Here is a 20700-nt window from a genome sequence, read left to right as displayed (position 1 = left end):
ACGATAAATCCCCAAAGGACAATGATATTTTTTACTCTGGTATCGCCTGACCTCCAGGTGAAAATGGTAATTTTACTTGGGTAGGTATCGTATGTTTAGTGTCGTTGGTATTGTTAAACGTTGTCGCCAGTAGCCGTTGGTATACTATTACGAGTGTGAAAAGGATTTGCACTCCCTGTGCAGAGTATCGCGATAGTGAACATATTTTTCGCGTGACGAAACAAGATCGCTGTTTAAATGTTAATGCATACATTTCGATTACCGAGTTGTTGTACAATAGAGATGACTCTACATTAGAACACGCTGTGTGCTTCGATTAAAACCACAAGACTACATGTAAATATATTCGCACAACTCGATGCTGTTGATATAGTGTTACTAAAATTAATTATTATGTATTTACACTACATAAAAATAACAATTCATGTCGCAGTAAGTTTCTTGAACTCGTGCTTGATGAAAACGAATGGCCACAAGTATGCTTTTGTGTTTGAGTGAAAAATAATTATTTAGAGTAGTGACAGTTTGTGACCACTGACCAGCGAATGCAAATCGACCATGATATTACAATATACGCTTTCGTCAACATAACGACTTGATGCAGGAGACACACTTTAAAGTTTTTTTTTTTCAATAACTCGATCCTCAAGACTTTTTACTTGTACGATGTACCGTGATTGAGGGAAAAATAATTATTTAGAGTAGTGACATTTTGTGACCAACGAATACAAATCGATCATGATATTACAATATACGCTTTCGTCAACATAACAACTTGGCGTAGAAACACTTTCACTTTTTTTGAATAACTGGATTCTCGAGACTTGGTACTTGTACGATGTACCGTTGGTGACTATAACGGCCATTTTTTGCTAGTATGTTTTAGCTGTATTGTTGTGAGGACAACCACGTGATGACTCAGCACTTTTCGTTAGCAAAGCAGATTGATTTGTGTGTAAGATGTAAGCACCGTAACTAGAAAACATATGTACTCGGTTGTTGGAGTAGCTGATTTATTGCTATGACATGGACATATCCTGAAGCCTTGGTTATTTGTCTTACGAAAGATGAGGCGACCTCGGTGTCGTAAATTGTGTTAACTAAATCGGATGGATACCACAATTGTGCTGGACTTACACATGGTATTCGCATACTGTGCACATACAAACTTTTGTGTAAACATCTCTGATGTTTCTGTTCGTACTAGTTCTGTGTTGAACTATTTGATTATTAAGATACATGAACACCCATTCCGACAATAAAGTTCTTGTGATATCGAAACAGTTTGAAAGCACCACCAGTCATTGTACAGGTTTGTAGCATGGGAATATTTTCATGTGTCATGAATATCTTTCGTATACACTTAGTATGAAATGAGATGTGTGGAACAATAATTAGTGTCGTACAAAGTGTTGTGTTTGATTGCCTACTTTTTATCAATGTCTTTGTGATGTTAAAAGACGGTTGAGTTTTCATTTACATTAAGCGGGGAAACTCAAGTAATAAATTTTACTCGTTTGAAAATATCGATCAATGGAGTAACAGTATCAATATGAGTGGTATATTATTTTTTTCGCGATATGCAACCAATCTTCTAAGCATAACTTGTCAAAAATTTATCATATCATAGTCGGTTGTTACGAATTCGAAAGAAATGTACTTAGATTATCACGATGATGGAAATTAAGATCAACGCAGTATTTCGGAGATGGATGTGTATCGTCTGGTATGTTCCCCAATCACTAAATGCCGGTTAGTTAAACGATACATTTACAAGTTTACCGAAATCTTGATTTACAAATAACAGCTTGATGATGTAAAGCTCAACCATGCAAATGAGTTCATTGCAAAGTATTTGACACAAACAAAATATCGAATGGAGACCATCACATTGGTTTCATTTCAAGTGAGTGAAAATTGTTTTCTGTTGGCCAGGTAGGACACATTTGACAAACATCGTACACATTGTATCTTCGTGATGGTAACGACTTTCAGCGGCTTGGTTTCATGTCAGGAATTATTATTTGAGGGTTCAAGAACAATTTCAATCAATACTACAAATGAACAACAATGCAAAACACGTTTAGCAAATAACAGTGTAGCAAGTACTTTTTTGATATTACGATTGTTGTGCACCAGACATTTCTAACTGAATTGGATGCATCTAACAAACATATCACAATTTACTTTTGTAATGATCAAAGTCTTAGAGTGTATAACCTCGCGATATTTTACATTTAGCACGCACAATGGGGAGTTACTGAAATGATTAAGAATTGATCGCCAGCTTCGAACGGTACTCGATACTCAAAGTGATATTTTCACACTCTGTAAAGTGTATATGTTTCAATTCTCTGTCACAAATTCCGACAATAAATCGTTGGATTCAATAGTAACGATATTGTGATATACTGATTCTACACTTAGTCGTTTCAATTACCCGTTGGGAATCGGGATAATAAAGCATTTTGTATCGGATGTTCAATGTATGAATACTGGAGTTATTACATCTTTAGTGCTGTTTATCGCAAACGATAGATTTTAATAATTGTACTGATTGTTGAATGTAATAATACCGATATTGTCGTTTCATCTTTAGTCTTGGTTACTGGAAATATTTTCTGATATCCGCGATACGCAGAGTGATTTTTACCAAGGTGGAGTAATTTTCCTATCAAGAACATTTCAGACACACATAGTTTTACAGCTTAATATGTTAATAACATTGGTACTGAAAAGTTTGTTGCTGTCATAACATTTACCACAACGCCGGGTCCAATTAACGCAAATAATTTAATAATAAAGTAATGATCAACTATTACAAAATCTCATATGTCAAATCAATGTGTCAATCCTTATGTTCACAGCATGATAACTTTGAATATAACACCATCGTTCGATTGTAAGAAATGAATTCTCAACTACGTTGGTCGGACTTTCAAATCTCGTATACTCAAACATATTATGTTAATCTCAAGTCGCCGACGCTGAGAAGTAATTACTTTTGTCTTACAAAATATACCGAGTAGTAATTAGTTTGTCTTGCAGAATATACCGCGTAGTAATTCCTCTATCTTACAGAATAGTAACGACTTTTCAAGTTGAATAAAAAAAGATGTGTATGGATATGAATACAACCAAGCTTGTTATGAATTTTAGGTTTTAGTGATTGTATGGATTCGTGTATGTTTGGCTGTTTTTCATACTGATACTGTTTGAGTTGGTCGGGTAAGTTACAAACGGATTTACTTGACAATGTTTTCGTGGTTGACTCTTTGAATATGGTAAGATGGTGAGATGTCGAGACGTAATACTATTTCCGTACACTAAATTACAACAAAACATAACCAGCATTCAAATAAGCCGTAAGCTACAAGTGGATTTAAAACTTGATGCTGTTTTGTGGTTAACTCAAGTCAGTAGTCATGTTTGTGTTGATTTCAGGAATGATCATGACGAGTTGGTCGGGTAAATTAGGTAATGTGGTAGTAACTATGACCTTACCGAGTTGCTGACATTCAAATATCTTTTACGGTGTAATATACGGATTTAATTGTGATAAATTATTTCTCAGTTATTGTTCAGACATTCAAATCTCGTATACTCAAAATATAATATGTTCAAGTCAAATCGTATATGCACCGATTAGTAAATACTTTGTCTTCAGAATAGTAACGATCTTTACAATCGAATAAAAAAAGACCGATCATACGAGTACAACCAGGATGAATTATTTCAAATTTATGAGTTGTAGTGATATAATCAAGTAAGTGAAGACTAGATTTTTAACAATTGTTAATGTTGTGAATAATTCTTTTGAGTATGGTACGATGTTGAAATATCTCTTTGACAAACGGAAAGCAGGATCGTGAATAGAGTTGTAAGTTTCAAGGATTGTTTCAAAGTATGATCTTGAAATGTGACTGGATCAAAGTTGGTAGTCATGTTTGTCAATATATTTCAATTCAGATTATGTCAAAGTCCAAATATTTCATTTTGGATTATCTGGATTTAACTTTAGTACACCCCGCGAATAGATTCCGCCGCCGCGCTATAACATTTTTGATGATAAGGACTCGAGGATTTTCATGATAGAGTTGACGAGTGATAAGATGTGTGTTTTTGTTAAGAGTTTGATTTCAAGTTAATAATACTTGCGATTCTTGATTCTTGTAGAATTATAGTTGGTATTGATTCTATAAGTGTGAAAACAGCGGTGTGGAATGTGCGAATAATTCGATGTAGCTGAAAGTCGGCGTCAGTAATATTCGGGTTATGGTCGAATCAAAAGATCACGAAAAGATTTCTCAAAATAATTAGAATTGTACCGAATTAACACATTCAGATGGTTTGTGTAGTAAGTTTCATTTCGAGTTGACAAATTGACGCATTGATTGAATATTCTCATGATTTGTATCACGCAACTAAAGTCAACCACTCTTCTGAAGTGTCAAAACATATAGCGATCGCGGGCAAGTGACAAATTGCTGGTTTTGAATCACCGTCTGCGACGGTTCTGTGACAAACTAATTACCGAAATATTACCTTGTGAGCGGGCATGAGAGAGTGCTATGTCTGCAGCATTATCCGGTGAGTGGTCGTTGGATTTTAAAATTATATCACAACCTTTTGAATAAGCGTTCACTTCACAAAGGATTAGGCTTAGAGCGGAAATAAGTGACAATTTGTCGCTATTCAAGTTACCGACACTGGCGGTCTGTTATTCGTTACTTATTAAATCTTATGAGTGAAATCAAGTTCTGCGACAAACTGATTACTAAAATTTCACCGCGTGAGCGAGCCAACACGAGTTTCCAATACGACATGCGAGAGATACCTATACTTGAAAGTACGACGTGCGAGCGCACCCATAAGAACACATGGCGAATCACCACCTCAGCCTATACCTGTAACGTTATCATGTCACCCGAGTCATTATCTTGTCAGAGATCGCGGGGTTTTGCAAACTATTTCACACATTTTTGAAGTGTTAGTTTGTGAACGCGGTTATTGTTGATATTCGAATCGCCGACTACGCCAGCTCTGCGGTAAACTAATTACCAAAATATTACCTTGGAAGTGATTCCTAGATTTAGCAAACTATTTCGCACTGACTGGATTAGTGTAATAATCGATACGATAGTAGCACAAAACAGCTGCACGGGCAACAATTCAGCGCGCAGGTCATTCGAAATATAGGTCGCACTGCTTAATCCTCACAACAAGCCACGTTTCCGTTTGTGCGGTTATTGTTGGTGACTCGTACATATTCAACACCACGCGAGAGATGGCCGAAAGTGCGAATCACGACCGCGCCCATAAGAACACACGGTGAATCACCACAGAACCCGAATACACGACAGGCGAATCGCCGCCACCGCCTATAGCAAAAAAGGCGAGTCACCACCCCGGGTTTTCACGGCGAATCACGACCGCGGCCTATAGCAAAAAAGGCGAATCGCGACCGCACCCGTAAGAACACATGGCGAATCGCGGCCCAGAGGGGGGTCTAAAAAGGCGAATCGCCACCCCGGGTTTCCAGGCGAATCGCCACCCCGCCCATAAGAAACCTATGGCGAATCACCAACACAGCCTATACGCGAAAGTACGACATGCGAAAGTACGATGTGCGAGAGATGCCTACACCCGAAAGTACGATATGCCAACACGAGTTTTCAATACGAGTCACCGCCGCAGCCTATACTTGAAAGTACGAATCACGACCGCATTCATAAGACGCAATAGCCGCTCACGACCCCCGCCATAAGACATAAAAGCCGCTCACCACCCCCGGTTTTCCAGCCACTCACGACCCCCGCCATAAGAAATAAGAGCCGCTCACCACCCCCGCCATAAGACGCAATAGCCGCTCACCACCCCCGCCATAAGAAATAAGAGCCGCTCACCACCCCGGGTTTTCCAGCCGCTCACCACCCCGCCCATAAGAACCAACGCTAGTTCGCGACCGATCTACATAACTACTGGCGTTGCATTGTATTATGACGAACGATTGATTCTGTAATTTACTTGTTAATGGCTCTACAGCTGAATCATTTATGCAAACCATATGGATTCTGGATTTGGTGCGGTACCATGCCTCTATTCCTTTCCACAATCTGGATATCTCCTTTACTATATAGCTTCGTTGCAGCATGTCTGGCCGATTTTGCTAAGAAAAGTACAGATTGCGTACCAGGTCTAGATATACAATAATTTATCTTCAATAGTAACGTTTGTAATTTTAGACTGCATGAGTGAACGGCCATTGTCTCGTATCTGAGTCTGTTCAGGCATCAGCTGTTCGTATCAGCTTTCAATCGCCTCGATCTGCTCTGAAGCTTTTGGGTTCCGGGTATACTGAAGATTTGAAATAACAAGTTTTGAAAAAACAAAGGGAAGCTTCAGAGCAGTGGTTCCCAACCTTTTTCGTCTCATCGCCCCCTTTTCAAGCTAAACGTCGACCATCGCCCCCCAGATTTTGTGAACCGAAAAATCGGTATGCAATCTGTAGTCATCAGCGGGTTGACTAAAAAAAAAAAAAGTCAACTTTTCGGATCGTTGTCGAATTTTACCAGTTTTGCAACCAAAATTCCGTGGGTTGACCAAAAAAAAAAGGTCATTTCCCCGAATTGACTCCAAGATAGCCATTTTAACGCGCCATCGCCCCCTTCGCTATTTTCGCCCCCTGTCGCCCCGTTTGGCCATTTTCGCCCCCCCCCATCGCCCCCTTCGTCATTTTCGCCCCCTAGGCCGCCAAATCGCCCACGTTGGGAACCACTGCTTTAGAGCAAGGGTGGTCATGGCTAACATGCGGCCATTGAAGAAAATGTGTGCGGCAGTCGGCACGTAATTCAATTAGTATGTGTTGGCGGCCGTCGACATGCAAATTGAATTTACGAATTGACTCCCAAACTTGTGAGAGATTTTGAACGCGTCACGCAGAGATCGAACTTTATATAGTTGTTAGCCGATGTTATGAAGGAAATATGTCGTACACGCCAAGGTGGTTTAGATACTGCGTTCAACGGAAGATGTCCAGTCAGGATATTTATGTCAAAATCGGGCCTAGTGTATTCTATTTCTTTAGGACAGAAGTAGATCATGTCCCATCGTTATGTATAAAACATTGTTAATGTATAGAACACTGTTAGACATGATCTATTTATGTCCTAAAGCGTGACGTTCTTGTGGAAATTTCAATAATTTGCAGCTCCATTACGGTGGCGTCCTGAAGAAACGGCAGCGGCAATTTCTTTTATTCGTTTTGCCCTTTACCTTGAGACCACATCATTTTTAGAGTGCAGTGCCCCTTTAAACACGACATCACTAATTTGAATGATTCCAATTAATGTGAGTTTTTTCCTGGAGCAGGTGCATATTGAAATTCAAATCACACTGCAGTATTGCGTCCATTTTCCTAAAGTAGAATAAATGCACATGGCATTTCTACGATCTACACTATTTTTAGCTAACGTTTACCAATCGCGCAAAGCGTTAATCCAGCAGACATGGGGTGATTACTTCATGAATGTAATCGATTGCGATTACGATTACTTCTGAATCACGCGATTGCGATTACGATTACAGCAAAATCAAGAAGTAGTCGATTACGATTACGATTACATCGGAAAAGTAATCACGATTACTCACGATTACGTTTATTTTGCTTCTTAGAACTAATCTTACAAGATATATTGAAGACAATGTAAGGATTGCGTCGAAAAGGCCTAATGAGATAACAACAACTTCCTCAATAAATGATGCCCCATTTGCTTGTTACGTCATAATGTACCCATTGCCCAACTTAATAAGGGATGATTTATCGCATCCAACGATTTGCATTCTGGCCAGGTCCGTAACTGCCGCACCCCAAACTCCCTAATAGAGTGGTGAGAGCGCTCGAAGGGGACTCAAAAGTATTTGGTAAAACCAACATAAATTATAGAGTATTTTCGTGAGATCTGATTAACTTCAACATTTTTTTCGGGCTTCGCGATTGAAATGTCTCTTGATAGCTTGATTTTCAAATGCATAGGGGAGACCGAGGACAATTGTAACAGTTTTTGTATTTTCGAACATTACGTGTTTTTCTCGTGGATATTTCATTTCCAAACTTTTACATAAAGAAGCCAACAACTCGATAGTTGATATAAAAACTAAAATGGAACTCAATCAATATTCAATCATGGAAATTTTGGGTCGCGAAAATCGTCGCTCAAATGTTACAATCGCCCCGTACCCCGGGGCAATTGTAACGTATATGCGGGGCAATTGTAACAGTGTTATTTATAACTAAAACAAACGAAATAAACAACAATAATAGGAGCACAAATTGTACTATTGAATCAAACTAAAAAAGATAGGTTTGAACGCTTCCAGGCTACGCCTTCGTTCCTTCTGCATGAGCTCAAAGTGTACAAAAAACACATTCATTCCATCATCTCCCTACACATATTCGGCCTCTTCTAACGAGGTGCTGTAGTTCAGCGTGCATGATGGGTTGGGCATTCGGTCATCTGGAAAGGTGCGAAACCGACCTGGCTAAAATATCTTTGTTGAATGGGCCGATGATAGTGTAGTAAAACAAGGACACAACATTGTGCGGCATCAAAGCTAATGGTATTTTTCTGTTCCGTACAGAATTAAAATAAATTGTTCATACCAGATGACAAAATGTAAGTGGGCCATGCTCAAAGTTAGGGGATGAGGATTCAGTCATGGGCAAGTGCTTAAGTGACCATTGAAAGTCGACACAACAAAAGTCGATCGACACGAGATAGGGTAGTAATCACGGGAATAGCCGGACCCTAAGATTCACATCACCACTTCTGTATGGCCGTTCCGACAGAGTATCATAATAGAATTAGTATGACAGGTAGAGTCTGGTCTGGTATTGAACTTCTGTCTGTTGCAAGATTCATCTGCAGTAGATAAATGGTTACACCAACGTATGAACACATATATTCAGCATTGAAAAGATATTGCAACGGGGCAAAAGTAACAGAGTGTTACAATTGCCCCAGACACGCTCGACCATGATTAATGTCTCAGGATGATGCCTTTCCGGCGACGCGAGTCCTAGTTTCCCTATCATCACGGTAGACCAGGGGTTCTCAACTTTCCCCGTATAACGGGCCGCATTTTAACAGAAAAAGACGCTGCGGGCCGCAGAACATTATCACCATGTATTTGTGGGCTACTATTAAATTTAGGCTACTATAGCCTATCCACCAGTCTTATACGGGCACTTAGCACATTTGCATGCATTCTAAAGCATTGATGGGCAGCGTCCGTAAGTTTGCAGTTGCTGTTTGTTTGTGAGAAAATCGATATTCCAGCGGCGGAAGTAAATCCCTTCATGGAGCGTGCAATGCATTCGTTGCCATTTCAGTTTGTGCACCTTCAAACCTCTCTGCGTCATTGAGTGAGCGAGCAAGTATAAAATTACGGTAACTTTTTCGTTACAGAGGCCATTATCACTTTAAGCTCTCGGTTATATGAGAAGAAGTCAGGCGTTTGGGGTGATTTCTTAGCAAACCATCAACCCTTCTCCTTTCCTTCCATGGCTGGAGCCCTGCACCAATAGTTACAGAAGTCAGCTTTGTCAAGTTGATGTTTTTTCACTTGTCCCCTCCCCAAGTTTGCCCCGTTAGCATTTCCTCTAGAAATATGTCCAGTCTGATAAAACGCATCTGGATAATTATAGCTATGCAATGTGTGCGTATCGGTGGATTCGTCCAATGCTAGGATAAAGTAGTCTACGTGGCAACGTGTTTCAGAACATCCGACTGACACTGCTGTTACTCTTCTGGTGACGGTCGAATCAGACAACTGTAGCTTCGGAATTTATCAGGTGATGTTGGCCTTGCTGCTAAGTTCCAGAAACAGCGAATATTTGCACAGTATGCTACGTTAAAGTTTTATTGAAGTCACACCTTCTCTAGCAGATTCTTGGGTTTAACGATATTCCAAGCAATTTTGAACAATTCGTCTGTAACGTCGTTGGCAATTTTAACTATGTCTCGAAGTATGGATTGCTGGTCTTGGCACCTGGCTAGCAACGTTTTCTCTAAGATCACGCGATCTGTATATCTCCGGAAGAAATTACCGTGTTATCATTCTTATGCTTCTACGCTTCGTTACAAGCTTACAACAAATGTTCTACGACAAGCATGACACATCGGTCTTCCATAACATTACCGTGCCAGAGTACCAATTGCGTTCATGATGAAAGATGTCGCGGGCCGCAAAATAAGTGTGTGTGGGCCGCATGCGGGCCGCGGGTTGAGAACCCCTGCGGTAGACTATGGTAACATTGTTCCAGCTACACTGTAAAAAAAAAAAACTTCGATTTACCGCGAAATGTTTGGAAGCACGGTAGCCAGACATTTCGTGGTAATTTAACATTACCGTTAGTCAATGTAAATTTAACTTACACTCGTCCGGTAATCTCACTTTACACGCCAGACTGTAATGTTACAGTCACCTCTGGTATATCCAATCTACATTTTACCCTGTATATTTGCCACTCAGACTGTAATTGTACCGCCTACCTGCATACATGCTGTCTGTGTAAATCAGGATTACATACCAGCTTGTAAATTCACGTACATCCCATACCTATCGCAAAGCAACCCCATGCTAAAATATTGCAAAAGCTTCTTCACACCCCAAAACGACATTGAACAAACTGTATATTCATTCACGATTCACGATGAGAAGATTATCGATGGAAGTATTGCTGCTGGAGGTCTAATTCTTCTTTAGGAGATATGCAGTAACACGAGTGGTCTCCAACCATTGGCCAAACTTCCAATTGTTTCTTTTTCTCGACCTCATTCCTTCTGTGTAGCTAGTATCTTGCAGTTCCACTAAAAAGAATTCAAGTCGCTATATTAAGCAAAGTCCCTAACCTAGATATGACATTATAAAGACTACTAAGACAAATAGGGTAACAAAAATAAAACAATTTTTGAAGTACCGGTACTGGTACATATTGTGGTGACGGCTCCGCCTTTTACATGATATAGCAGAGATTCATGACTTACTTTATCAAATGCAGCGGGCAAGTTATAAATGATAATGCATCTTCGTGTGGGCCAATTATCATTAGTCATGCACTTTATTGCATGCTGTTATTTCTTGACCCCCGATCCAGATTGTCCATCGTATCGGTAGTGGAAATATATTGAAATCGCACAAATGTACCATAAAAAAATTTCTTTCGTAAGGAGCACATGATTCTGATTCCTGCTCAGATTTAGAAGGGCGCTACTATATTAGAATCGAAAAATTAAGTTATGTTGAATTGCGTGGAGCGCGAAGAAAATTTCTAAAATAATTAGAATCTCTAAAAAAATTGGTAGTGAATTAGTAATTTCAATTTGCATGTCGACGGATGCTAACACATACTAATTGAATTAAGTGTTGACGGCCGCACAAATTCCCATCTACGACAGCAGGTTGCCCATCCCTGATCTAATAGTATACATATGGTATGTCTTACGCCAAGTTTGAATCCGTATTCCAGTCTTTAACATTTTCGACAAATTTCCCCAAACTTGTTTGAAAATTGCAAAAAAAACATTGGACAGGAGATCAATTTGTTTCAAGATAGGTTGCACTGAGACTAATCCTAATGCTGGTGGTGACTACAGTGAACAAGGCGTCGTTCTGTACTGCCATTCTCAATTAGATCAGTTTTGGAATTGAATTAAATTGTATTGATATAAGGTAGCTTAATTGAGGGCGAAACCGAGCAACCTATATTGCATCTATGTCTGTCTTACGCAGTGCAGTTCGCCAGCTATTAACAACAGCTACCCAGCGCAACGAGCTTCAGGCTACTGCCAAAGCTATGAAGTAATGAATGACTTACATGTGGTAATTCCTCTAAATCTTCAAAGAATATCAAAAATTTGCTTAAATGAAGTTGAGCGCGACTGCTGGAGTTTGAATTTGGCGAGGTTTCTTGAATACGAAATAAGTTTCATCTTCAACAATCGTCTTCTGAAAATGGTTGCAAAACACATGTTAAGTCAGAATTCATACAGACTTAGTCAATTTTTCGCGTTCCCCAGGTTGAGAACCACTGATCTTATGTATTGAAGCAAAAGGTTCCTCATTTGAGGTGGCATGTGTGCCAAACAAATCCTGCAGTGAATGGAAACATCTCTATGCTATGGCCCCAAAATGACATTAACATGCCAACAGTTTCAACTACTCCGCGGCAGAGTATGTGGTGTCACAGGTCAGTATATAAGTCGACTAACATCCCAAAATAGAACAGAGAATGTGGCGAATGAAATATTTCAATCAAGAAATCAAAGTCATCCCGGTGGTGTGCACAGTCGTAGATATTCACGGTAACGAATACTATGTAGTACTGTACCTTTTAAGATGCGTATCCCAATCAGCATTCCTAGGAATCTTCAACGATCGTGTCCACTTTCTTCAAGCACAACAAGCTTCGCTCCACCCTTTGCTCAAATCTCAATTCTCAATAATGGCCAGACGAAGATACGACACTCTCACGATTTCGAAATAAGTGGTATTCATCCGCTGATATGCCACCAATAGTATTTACTGGCCACTGCGTTATAATATTTGATTTAGGTCGTTTTTTTCATACAGAAACAGGTATCATTACATCTAGCCCCTTTCTTTTCTATTTAATTGCGTATAAATAGATATTTATTCCATGTGTTGTCACTACTTACCGTACTTACTTAACCAGACGCTGCTTGTGATGTCACAATTTTGCGTTGGTTGTTTTTCGTAACGCGTAACGGTAACCTTATGTGACCTACTACAGGTCGCCTTGTTCGCCATTAACAAATGGTCAACTTGGCATGCGGTGCTGATGTTTCTAGTTTCCCGAGCAATATTATACATCCTAAACTGATATTCAAACTCATCAGTCCTATTCGTGACAATGAATGTAACTAGCGAGACCGGCCGTATAGCCATAGCCTTAGTGGGTATCTACGATTGTCAGTTGTTTCTTTTACCCTACTATGTACTATACTCAAATTGGTACCAGGAACAACAGCAATTTCCGTATGACAGACCCCAGACTCGCGAACGAGGTTGAATCACGTCAAATCACCAAGAGAATGATTATCAGTAGCATTCAGTTCAGTTCCACGTATACATTGGCTGCAGAGATTTTCAAGCTAATCAATTTTGCCAATAGCCTGGTAAACTTCAGTAACGAGTAACTGTCAGTAATTTTGCGAAGAAATTCTGGTAACTTGACTTTATAGCTAAATTGAGGTAATATTACATATCAAAATGTAAAATTACAAGCTAGGCACAGTTATGGGCAGCTACCGGTAATTCGTTGCAAAATTTACAGAGATTTCCCAGTAAATCTACCAGATTTTTTACAGTGTACATATATTGCATTGTAACCACTTGAGGTTATTCCAGATCAGAAAATATTCACTCAAGGGTCCAAATTTTTTTTTTTTTTCAATTATTCCGGGGTTTCGCGTCGTAGCTCAACGTAACTTCAGGTATATTACACTGAAAAAAAAAATTACCTCGATTTACCGCGAAATGTCTGGAAGCAGGGTGGCCAGCCACTTGGCAGTAATATAACATTACCGTCACTCAATGTAAATTCAACTTACAACCGTCCGGTAATCTAACTTTACATGCCAGACTGTAATGTTACAGTCACCTCCGGTATATTCAATCTACATTTTCTTCTGTGTACATTTACCACTGAGACTGTAATTTTACCGCCTTACCTACCTACCTACCTACCTACAACCCTACACACGCTGTCCTTGTAAATCAGATCACATGCCAGCTTGTAAATTCACGTCTCAGCCTACATCCATACCTATCCCAAAGCAACGCGATGCCAAAATACCGCAAAAGTTTCTTCACGCTCTCAAGACGACATTAGGACAACTGTATATTCATTCATGATTCACGATGAAAAACTATTGCTGCTGGAGGTTGTTTAGCAGGCATGCAAATATAGGTACGAGTGGTCCCTAGAAAAGGTGAATTAATTCCAACGCCGGATAAACTTCCAATTGTTTCTTTTTCTCGTCTTCATTCCTTCTGTGTGACTAGTATCTTGCAGTTCCACTAAAAATAATTCATGCGTAAGTCGCTATACTAAGCCAAGTTGCTAACCTAGACATGACTTGTAAAGACTAAGACAAATAGGCTAACAAAAATATAACAAGTTTTGAAGTACCGGTACTGGTACATTGTGAGTTGACGACTCCTCATTTGACATGATATAGCAGAGATTCATGACATAAATGATCAATGTATTGAAAGAAAAGGTGCCTCATTTGATGCGGCATGTGAGCCAAACATCGAGCAGTGGATGAAAACATATCTAAGCTATGACCCGATAAATGTCAATAACAAGCTAACAGTTTCAACTACTCCGCGGCAGAGTATGTGGTGTCACAGGTCATTATACAAGTCGACTAATATTCCAAAATAGAACTGAGAATGGGGCGACTGAAATATTTAAATCATGAAACCAAAGTCATCCGGGTGGTGTGCACAGTCGTAGATATTAACGGTAACTAATACTATACAGTAGGCTACTGTACCTTTTACGATGCGTATCCCATTCATCAGTCCTGAGAATCTTCAACGAAAGTCTCTACTTTCTTCAATCACAAGTCACAAGCTTCGCACCGTCAGCCTTTGCATGCCCAAAGCTCAATATTAATGGCCGACCAGTCGGCTACTCGGCTCGACACGCAGACGACTTTGAAATAAGTGATATTCATCCGCTCACATATGCTACCAATAATATTTACTGTCCACGTTATAATGTTCAATCCAGTTTGGTTTTTCATACAGAAACATCTATCAACACCTATGGTCCCTTTCTTTTGCATCTAATTTCGTATATATTGATATTTATTGCTACACGTGTGGTTCCCTACTTACTTACCTAACCGGACGCATTTGTGATGTCACAGTTGATTGTTGGTTGTTTACTACGAATCTCAGAAAAACCTGCAACGCGCAACCAAAGGTAACTTATTATAGGTCGCCGCGTCCGCCATTAAGAAATGGTCAACTGAGCCTGCTGTGCTGATATTTCTAGTTTCAGGAATAAGATTATATATCCTAAACTGATTTTTGTAACTCATTAGCCCTATCTGTTACAACAAATCTAACCGCCGAGACCGACCGTGTAGCCATAGCCTTATAATATAATGTATGTGGTGTAACTACATTGTCAGCTGCTTCTTGCACCCAACTATGCACTATACCGAAATTGGTACTAGGGTCAACCAGTTCCGTGTGACCTAATCCTGTCTCGCGAACGAGGTTGAATCAGGTCAAATCGCAACGAGAATGATATCACAGTGACATGCACTTCCACGTATCCGCTGCTTGCTGGGGCTTGGAAGCTAATCAATTTTGCCAATAGCTTGGTAAAATGCCGTAGCGAGTAACTGTCAGTAACCTTGCGAAGAAATTCTGGTAACTTGAATTAGCAGCTAAATTAATGTAATATTACATATCAAAATGTAAAATGACAAGCTACACGCTGCTATTGGCTGCGACCGGTAATTCGTTATAAAATTTACAGAAATTTATTTGTAAATCTACCAGATTTTTTTGTGTGTAGAAGACATAACTACCGCATGGGCACTTAAAATATGAAAGTGATTTATTTATCCTACTAGCGGTGAGGTCGATTGTTACATTTGCCCCGTGTTACATTTGTCCCCGGTCTCCTCTACCTCTCACCCTCATGAAAAAAGTATGCATAATTTACAGGAATAAGCATTTCGGTGCGGTCATTACCGAGCCACGACATACCAAAAGACAAATGCAGTTTCGGCCAACATGCGACTTCAAGAAGTTTATTACTAAAGAAAGACCTTGGCCAAAACTTTGAGCATGAGTCCGCTGTCAATAGCCGCGCTGGGTGTGCGAGACTAATAATCCTATCCTTCAAATCTGAGCCCACAATACAAATGCCACCCAGGCCACCAACAGAGGAATAAATACAGGGCAATTATTTGTGCGCGCGTCTCACGAAAGTTTTTCTTTTCGTCATCTACGTTTGGGTGACTGCAATATCTTTTGATGTTATATATAGCAGACCGGAGGTCACGAATTAATAACATACAATAAAGTAATTATAACAACATACCTGATGATATAATTATGAATTACCGTTTACATCTCAGAGCCTACAAAGGTTCGTTTGTGAACGTGAACCTCAACACACACAGAACGCGAACGTGAACCTCACGTTCACACCATCCTTGGTACGTACTCCATAGGCCTGCTGCTCGCCAAACACCAACAGACAAATTGCGTTTAACTATAAGCATAACCTTTAACCAAATATCAATATATAAGTTACCAATTGCAACTAGGCAGAATGGGGATTATTTTCCTGCTGGGAGGTAGTGGCGTCTGGAGTGTTGCGATAACCTGATATATCGCACGGCAGGTGTTCTTACAATCACACTACAATGTACGTCGAATAGGCATACCTATTTACATACAATGTGTGGATACTTCTTACGCAATCATGAGCGAAGCTAATACTGCTGACGTAATAATGAGCAGTGGTGTTTCTAAATCAGACGTTTGTGCTATCATTAACCTGGCATGACGTCTTTTCCTTGCTCGCGAATGTTGCGTTAATGTCACAGTTCTTGTACAAATAAGAAGTAATCGCTCTTTCACAAAGAAATCGATTAGATATGGGAAGTAGTCGATTACGATTACGATTACTTCGTAAGTTTTTCGAATGTAATCGATTGCGATTACCATTACTTGAAAATGCTGTAATCGTCGTAATCGATTACGATTACTAATCGCTATTACCCCATGTCTGTAATCCAGTACCCGACATAACTTCCTCGTATTGCTTTTACGTCTCAACACGAGGGGAGGGCGGCAGTCTATGACATTTTCTGTAAAGGGTTGTGTACCGCTGTTCCCGATCTAAGGTTGCATTTAAAACAAATTGTTGTTTAAAACGCTTTTTTAAAAACATGTTTTAAACAGTGTTTGAAACTAGGGACTTTAAAAAAAATCGTGATTTGTTTGAAGTTGTAAACTTATGCCATAATTGTGTAAATACTTTCCAAAACACTTGTTGTATGGGCCTACGGACCATTACCACCCGATAAAGCCGACGAATATTGATATAAGTTGGCTGGAGCCCATAAAATAGTCGGTTCAACAGTTATACTGCGGATATTTCGTCAAATGAGCTATATTTACCTTATAATTTCAATTGTCGATGCCAATCCACTATGACGTCACACTTGAAAATTAAATTTTGCTTTGAACATATTTTTTTAAATTGATTTTTGTTTTAAATGCAACCCTATACCCGTCATTTGCGTCTCATGGTGCAGTCGAATTATCATGCTTTAAGTAATTTTTAGCTTTAAGCATTTAGCTGCACCAACCCGTCTCTTTGTACCATCCGCATTGCTCAGTTTTTGGAAAGGAAAGGACGTAGTTTATTTTTGTCCTTGATGTTTCTGCGGCATTTTTTTCAGCTTTTACCATTCCAGGAGAGCGCATTTATGACGTCGTGTTCCCGTATATTCGCAATGCACCCTCTATAGTTTCAGAATGATGCATCTATTTTGCATTTTTTGTAACGCAGAGGAACAGATATAATCTTGCACCATCACGAATACATTGTCATCAGGTTTTTGAATACGTAAATACTCTTTTATATATATTTTACCCGATTCTAAGGCTTTACAGCACATCCCCACTATATAACCGGAAACTGTAACGATGGTCACCTTCTATCTCCCTGGGTAGAGTTGGGCAGTGGTGTCCATTCATTACGGACGAAATCATAGCGTTGAAATTCATTCACGGGATGATATCTTGAAGGTGCCAGGTATCCAATGGCTCCAAGCATGTATAAGTCAAAAGACTGGTCGCTTCTGCATTCTGAACACATAAGAGAAAAATCAGTGAGGTCTTCCTCGCATCGCACATACACTTTTGAAAGGCAAAGATCGAGTAGACTACCTGGTTAATTTAATGTCGACTTAATATATTAAAATTAACTGGAAAAACAAGATTTCTAACCGGTGATATTACGAATAGAATATTAGCAAATGGATAAATATATACCGTCGCGAACTACCTCAAACTAGCAGTTACTTTTCCGCGAAATGGACATAGTTGGCGCTGGAGTCGTAATAAAACACGGGTATCCCGCATTTGGCTTTTGTTGCGATTATATAGGTACAGGCCAAATCAGGGTACCTAAGTGATTCGATTCTGAATCTAGTGCGCTCTGAGTCCAGTATCACTTATAACGTCAACATAACAAGAAATATGTGAAAAGTCCAAACTTGCCCCTTCAATGATAATGCTATATCATACAAAGATGATTATATTTTTCCTGCCATACCACGTCGCAGTGGTATTAAGGTAACTTATGTCCATCTTGCAGATTTTGAGAAAATTAACTTCACGTGAAGTTTTCATCTTCTTTTGATAAAGACATCACAATGGCAGAGGTATGACCGAAAAATATTCAAAAATTGTCGAAAAGCTGATTTTTTCTCCAAGTTTTGAAAATGTACCTTCAAATTTTGAATACCGGACATAAGCTACTTTGATACCACTGCGACGACCTATTTCCTCGCACATTATAACAATGTAGTGGCTTGGTCATGGCCTCACAGTAACGTTAATACCAGTAACGTGTGTCGATTGTACTACTATTTCGTATATGTTGTGATACGACCAATAGTGATTTCAAGGCTTCTGCGATGGCAAAATAGCATGAAAAAGGTAATCTCCGCAGCCAATGTACCTTTTTTTTGGAAAATAACGTATCATTCGATTACTTGAAAAAAAATCATATCTCGCTGTTCAAGTCGAATTATTACGATATGTACACCAATCGGTGAGTACTCCTATCAGTTTGCCCGGTCCTAGTTACGACACTAAAGTCGTCCGGAATTTAATACCAAGACCGGCAATTGGATCATCCCCACTATCTCGAGTTTGAGAACATTTTCGAGAATTGATATTTTGTCCCTTAAACATATTCAGTAATCAGCGACATTTAAAACGGATGTATAACGAAATTACTCGATGTACAAAAGAGAGATGCAGTCGAAATCACCGGACCATATGGACTTACCTGGTTTAACTGAATTGTCGGGATTCGCGTCGTCCTCTTTCTTACGTTTCAACGAGCGCGATCCCGTACTGCTAGGTATGTTGGACTTTGACAATCCGGTCGCCATAAGTTGAAACTAGAAATCAAATGATAATACCCGTAGAAATCTGGAAAAACAAGCACAAAGATACGGCTGTGAAGCGTTTTTTTCTGTAACTGTAGAGAGGTCGCTATGTAGTATTTGTAGATCGCGGTAATCATGTTTTCAACCCATTTTGACCCATATTCCGTTCTCTCAGGAGCAGTAGGACAGGTCGCTAAAAAAGTTCGCACGAATCCTCATTGCATCTTTTAAACCAGGACAGCGTCTGCCCACACCAAGTGAACGCTCTAGCGTAGGGCTGGTAAAACCTAGCAAATAGCTATGTCACTCGCATAGGTTTGCTCATATCTTTTTCAGATTGAGCATATCATAAATCGCATATCGTAGGCAGTTTTTCAATTTACTCGGAATTTCTTCGCGGGCCTGATGAATCGTCTGGCGGGCCATATGTTTGACATTCATGATCTAGAACTTAATAGTGCGAAACTGATTGTTGACATTCATTTTATTATTTAGCGAAAGTGGATTTCCAAAAGTTGCCTTATGTCCATTTTTGAGGTTAGATTGCATCAATCAGACCTTAGCCCATTTCAATGATGTGACTTCGCAGAATTTAACCACAAATTTGCAGTTCCACTATGGAGTAGGTCGAAGTCGTCAATCTATACCAGTGGTTCCCAACCTTTTTCGGTGGCAGGGCCAAATTTAGAATTTTAAAGTACGGTCGGGGCCGCACGAATACCAGGGCAATGAAAGGAACCCAAAATAGTCACCAAAATATGAAAATTGGCATTGTTCCGATCATTTGCTTGACGCCATTGGCCATTGTGTGGCCGCGCTCCCGTTGTTCAGAACAATCAACCTTTGCTGGCTATTTCGGAGTAGTTTTATTGCCCTGGCGAGATTTCAATTCTTATTCCTGGAATCAGTTTGACACTTGCTTTCGATAAAAACCAACATATCAAATTCTTCGGACGCTTGGGTCGCGAGCTATAGGACTACCAATTATGCTGCTTCTTGCCGGCTGAGCAGTACGCATCTCGGCGTATTCAATCGTGAGTCACTTGTTGCGCATCTATCCGTAAATTAGTTATCAATACCCAGGGACGTAACAGCACTTCGTCAGCCCCCCCCCCAAAAAAAAACGTTGCTCTTGGCCCTCCCATTGGGTGAAAAACCGAACTTCGAAGCTCCCCAGACCCCCTCAGGCTAGATGACTGTTCACCGCTATTTAGCATCTAAATCGGGTGTCCGTTTTAGGCAGCTTGTCTCAAGTAATCGTGCCAAGCGCGAAAAATTTGTATAATTCATGATTGAATCGGTCAATATAATCGGGAATTGCATATATATAGGTATCAATTTTTATCCTCTCTCTGCTCACGTAATCAGATTGACCGGTTGAGCCGAGTGAGTTGTGTTTGAAAAAGTAGGACCACTCAATAATAATTAAACATCTTCGGGCGTATACCCGTTG

General features: G+C 39.7%; 2 long non-coding RNA genes across 2 annotated transcripts in view; one reads left to right on the top strand and one right to left on the bottom strand.

Annotated features, from left to right (window-relative positions):
- The window catches only part of LOC145449026 (uncharacterized), a 223220-nt gene extending 210469 nt beyond the window's left edge, over positions 1-12751 (bottom strand). The window contains exons 1-2 of the long non-coding RNA XR_013918108.1: positions 12392-12751; positions 11879-12009 (exon numbers count right to left, since the gene is read on the bottom strand). This is a non-coding gene — a long non-coding RNA (uncharacterized LOC145449026). The remainder of the gene's footprint in view (positions 1-11878; positions 12010-12391) is intronic.
- LOC145449025 (uncharacterized) overlaps positions 1-20700 on the top strand; it is a 567369-nt gene that overhangs the window by 524399 nt on the left and 22270 nt on the right. The window lies entirely within an intron of this gene.

Source organism: Botryllus schlosseri, chromosome 10, assembly GCF_051294905.1.
Source record: "Botryllus schlosseri isolate E-star chromosome 10, Bs_hap1, whole genome shotgun sequence".
Classification (NCBI taxonomy): domain Eukaryota; kingdom Metazoa; phylum Chordata; class Ascidiacea; order Stolidobranchia; family Styelidae; genus Botryllus; species Botryllus schlosseri.
Note: the sequence above shows the minus strand (reverse complement) of the source record. Positions and strands in the feature narration are given on the sequence as shown.